Source organism: Melanostigma gelatinosum (assembly GCF_949748355.1).
Source record: "Melanostigma gelatinosum genome assembly, chromosome: 14".
Taxonomy (NCBI): Eukaryota; Metazoa; Chordata; class Actinopteri; order Perciformes; family Zoarcidae; genus Melanostigma; species Melanostigma gelatinosum.
Window position 1 is genome coordinate 3,546,281 of NC_136647.1, and position 6,000 is coordinate 3,552,280.

A 6,000-nucleotide genomic window follows, 5' to 3' on the forward strand; every position below is an offset into this window, starting at 1 on the left:
ACCACCCAGTACAATGCATACACCACCAGTACAATGCATACACCACCCAGTACAATGCATACACCACCCAGTACAATCCATACACCACCAGTACAATCCATACACCACCAGTACAATGCATACACCACCCAGTACAATGCATACACCACCCAGTACAATGCATACACCACCCAGTACAATGCATACACCACCCAGTACAATGCATACACCACCCAGTACAATCCATACACCACCAGTACAATCCATACACCACCAGTACAATGCATACACCACCCAGTACAATGCATACACCACCCAGTACAATGCATACACCACCCAGTACAATGCATACACCACCCAGTACAATGCATACACCACCCAGTACAATGCATACACCACCCAGTACAATGCATACACCACCCAGTACAATGCATACACCACCCAGTACAATGCATACACCACCAGTACAATCCATACACCACCAGTACAATGCATACACCACCCAGTACAATGCATACACCACCCAGTACAATGCATACACCACCCAGTACAATGCATACACCACCCAGTACAATGCATACACCACCCAGTACAATGCATACACCACCCAGTACAATGCATACACCACCCAGTACAATCCATACACCACCAGTACAATCCATACACCACCAGTACAATGCATACACCACCCAGTACAATGCATACACCACCCAGTACAATGCATACACCACCCAGTACAATGCATACACCACCCAGTACAATGCATACACCACCCAGTACAATGCATACACCACCCAGTACAATCCATACACCACCAGTACAATCCATACACCACCAGTACAATGCATACACCACCCAGTACAATGCATACACCACCCAGTACAATGCATACACCACCCAGTACAATGCATACACCACCCAGTACAATGCATACACCACCCAGTACAATGCATACACCACCCAGTACAATGCATACACCACCAGTACATCCATACACCACCCAGTACAATGCATACACCACCCAGTACAATGCATACACCACCCAGTACAATGCATACACCACCCAGTACAATGCATACACCACCCAGTACAATCCATACACCACCCAGTACAATCCATACACCACCCAGTACAATCCATACACCACCAGTACAATGCATACACCACCAGTACATCCATACACCACCCAGTACAATGCATACACCACCCAATACAATGCATACACCACCCAGTACAATGCATACACCACCCAGTACAATCCATACACCACCCAGTACAATGCATACACCACCCAGTACAATCCATGCACCACCCAGTACAATGCATACACCACCCAGTACAATGCATACACCACCCAATACAATGCATACACCACCCAGTACAATGCATACACCACCCAGTACAATGCATACACCACCCAGTACAATCCATACACCACCCAGTACAATGCATACACCACCCAGTACAATGCATACACCACCCAGTACAATGCATACACCACCAGTACAATGCATACACCACCCAGTACAATCCATACACCACCCAGTACAATGCATACACCACCCAGTACAATGCATACACCACCAGTACAATGCATACACCACCCAGTACAATGCATACACCACCCAGTACAATGCATACACCACCCAGTACAATCCATACACCACCCAGTACAATGCATACACCACCAGTACAATGCATACACCACCCAGTACAATGCATACACCACCCAGTACAATGCATACACCACCCAGTACAATGCATACACCACCAGTACAATGCATACACCACCCAGTACAATCCATACACCACCCAGTACAATCCATACACCACCCAGTACAATGCATACACCACCAGTACAATGCATACACCACCCAGTACAATCCATAAACGTAGTAATACATATATAGTCAGATGAACACCTCTGTGATATCAATCCATAAAGAACAGTGTTTTCTCTGTAAAGGTAGAATTTATGTCTGAGCTGTTTTATTGAATCACATTACATTTTTGAAGGTGTGTTTCGAGAGTGTAACGAGCAGATCTACTCAGCAGAGAACATCCGTATCATTACAGTCTGAAGCTACAAGGCGACGCATGGCTGTAAGCAGCCAGAGAAGAGCAAGGTAACAGTCAAGGCCATCAGCACAACTGATCCTGATCATTTTATACGACCGCATCAATGACGGATCGCTTCTGAAAAGGTGTCCTGTCTGTCAAGCCACAGAATTTAAGAACACGTGGCTCAAAACTTAACAATGCAACTACACATGTGTGAATAGAGACTCTAGCAGATACTTGTTGGGTTGAGAGCACATCTGTCCTTTCAACGTCTCACGACAGTGAGCTCATGCACTGTGGAGTTATTTTACTGCAGTGTTGCCAGATCAGATTGACAGTATTTGCATTTTGTGCTTCTTCATACTTCTACTCTTGTAGAGGGAGGTTTGAGCCACATGGACTCCTTTGGGATATTTCCATGTAGATGAGAATTTATTTATTTATTTACTGTTTTTTGTTTGTACAGAAAGACAAAAAAGCAATTCACCAGAAGGATTAAGGAGCAGGAGGTTATTCCTCTTTTGAAAAACAAAATCCATCCAAGGTTTTTCTGAAAGTCAAGATTATATTATTTAAAGATATTCCGTTAACATGTTTTCAACCTCGCAATAAATCCTACCTCCTTCAACTCACCCTCACAGTGATTTCAGAGTCTGGAGCTCCTTTTTAATCCTGTGACTCATTAGTTACCAATACTTAATACTAAGAATAAATAATATAAAACTACGAAATAAAGTAAGTAACTGAACTAATATTCTCAAAATACACGTAGCACCTTTAACCATGTATCAATAACAATTAGAAATGCTCTGCAGCTGTAACCTCAAAAACAAAAATGCTGCAACTACTAATTTGACCCACATCTGGCTGATCTGCTTCCTAAATAAACATTGTGTGCATCTCATCAGACAGTAAATTGCATTACCTCCCATTAGAAAACGACCATGACGAGGGTCACGGGCTGTTTCCTCAGGGGCCGCTCCCCACCTGCGCTGTGTGGAGGAGGAGGAGGAGGAGGAGGAGGAGGAGGAGGACGACGACACACTGTGGGATGCTGGTGTTGCAGAATGTGTGCCAGAGAAATCTCCTCCTCTGTGTCCTTCACTGCCTCATTTCACTTTGTGCAAAACAGCTTCACCCCCCCCCCCCCCCCCCGTCTCCCTCCCCACCTTCAGAGTGACACCTGATACAGCGGATAGGAGCATTTGAAGCATCCTGACATCCTCGCACGCAGGTCTGTGTGTTTGATACAAGTCGAATCGTCCCATTAGTTCATTGACTCAGACATTTTAGATGCAGAAAAATAAAAGCAGAGCGAAGTTGAGATAACGGGCAGAGGACAGTGATTTAGAGACCGTAGATTACGCATTGATCAAACACCCTCCTCCCCTTTTTAAATATAGATTTTAGAGAAAATGTGAAGGAAGGTAATTTACTTGCCAACTATTCCCTTTTGGATCACTGCGAGGAGCAAAAATCAATCACGGGTGCAGAGATATTATCACTTACAGTGCAACTACAGGCCTTCGCTTTAAACTTCGGGCACCGGCTGCCAATTATTTGGACAGCAGTCATCGGTGAAGGTGAGAATGAATAAAAGTAGGTGGATGGATTGTGGTTGAGATCTAACTTTTAACACAACACAGGTGTGTAGAGTGATATTATGTCACAGTATAATACAGCATTCATATTTTTACAGTGAGTGCAGGTGATGTTTAAGTTAACATGAAGCCATTTTTACGCGATTTTAAGGTGACACAATTTTTTTGGAGACCTTTTAAAAAAACGTATAATATGCAGATATTTCTCAAATTCATTGACTTTTATTTGTGCAATTTACTCTGCTCTTCTTTCAGGGGCTGAAATATTCTCACTAAATCAATTTAAAACATACATTTGAAAGATGCACTGTTCATGGCATGACGGTGTCCTCCATTGAGAAATAATCCTTAATTGTTTTCATAAACTAGTTATTTAAACCACGGATGCATCTGTTTTTTTATTTTTCATGTCCCTTTTCACCCCCCCCCCCCCTCCTTAAAAGTGAGCCTGTTCTGCTGACGGAGTGAGTGAGTCAGGTGAGGGTTCAGTCCCCATCCTCTCCTCTCCGAGGCGCAGTAATCTAGCATTTCTCAGAGTAGGAAGTGCAGTTTGCGGTAACAGTGAATTGAAAGTACGCCATAAATATGGCGCCAAAAGAGTTTTCAAGCTGATGATAAGAGCTGATTTTTTTCTCCCCCCCCCCCCCCAATCCCCTCCGTGATGTCTTTTTTTGGGGTGCGTTTTTTCTTCTTCCTCGGGGGTGTGGGGAGAGGTTGAAAGACGAGACCCGCCTGTGCATTTTAGTGCGAAGAGCCGTGCGTGCACGTCCACCGGGTTCGAGGAGTGGAGGCGAGGCATGGCAGCAAGTGAAGACCGGGGGGAGAGCTCCGCGCTTTAGTTTGGAAGGAGGGACGTTGCGTAAACTGGCTCGCGATCTCATCGTTTGAAAATAAAGCATCCTTTTTGTTTTTTCTTTTTTTATTTGATCAACCCTCCTCCTCTTGCTTCTCCGCCCCCCCCCCCCCCTTCCCCTTTTCCTCGCGTACCGCTGGCACCGGAGAGGAAAACATCGTCGGATTCTTTTTTTTGGACACCACGTTTGGACTGCTTTTTTTTTTTTTTTTTTGGAAAATGCGACATGCTTTCCTGTGAGCGGCATGTTGTGCGCACCTCGCAGGCAGCTATACCGTGAACAGCAGCAGGACCAGCGGCGGACACCAGCACCAGCACCACAACCACACGCTGTTTGTTGCTGTTGTTGTTGTTGACGACTTGTAGAAAAAAAAAAGGCTGCAACTCAGTCTGGCTGCCACTTTTGGATTTTTTATTTGGGATTTGGACTCTGCGGCCGGTCTTTGCAGAGCCGACGCGCTGTCAACGCAGACCGCGCGGGGGAGGGAAAGGGGAGGGGAAGGGACGGTCCTGTCACCCAAACGTGGAAGCCGGAGTCGGGGCTGCCAGGGTACCGAGTGGGCAAACTGAACTGCTGAACCTTCCTCCGTAGAACTACATGTGCCAGGCTCCCAATGATCTCCTAATCCCTGGGAATCGCCCGCCGTGCAGGACCGTGGACGTCTCTGCATCCGACGCCGTCTGCGATCAAGGTAAACAGAAACATTGTGTAATAATGTGCGGGATGGAAATAACGGAAAGTGGGAGTGTTGCAGGACTACTGAAGTCCACTTTGCTGCTGCTGATGCAAGTGCTATGTCGGTGCTAGGCTAGCAGCAGGGCTCCGTGCGCACTTTTTTGCAGCGGGCTTGTCAGTCACAGCAGCAGGGGCGCTTCCACGGTGTCGGAAGCGGTGCATGCGGGTCAAGAAAAAGAGGTGTTTGCGTGCGTGCGTGCGTGTGTGCGCGCGCGCAGTGCAACGACCGCAAATAACCCGTTTGAAGCCAAACGCGTAGTTAGTGCACGCAGGGAGAGGAAATGATCCGGGTAAACTTGGCCGCGTTGTAGCTCTGCACAAAAACAAATACCGTGAACGTGAACGCGCCCCCGGTGGGAATCAAGGGTGAGAGCGGGCACTTGGAGTGTGTCCAAGTGTGGTTATTTATTTATGTTTGCGCGTAATTGCGACAAAATAAGGGTCCATTTGCGGCGGCGTGGAGAGGAATGTGAGTTGTAACTTGCAGGCGAATTTGAAAGCAGGAACACACACACGCACACGCACACACACACACACACACGCACACACACGTATATCAAGGAATTAGAGCAACTCCTCTCTGCCTCCTTCACCCTCTCCTCCTCCTCCTCCTCCTCCTGCTTCATGCTGTGCAGAGCTGGCTTTAGAGGAGGGGGGAGTGGCTGTTGTTTAGCTCCTTTAAGTCAGAGCTCTGTCTGTATCCCTGGGTTGGTTGGATGTTTTAAAAAGCAAGGACATGTGGATGCGGATGCTGATGCAGGGAGTCAGGT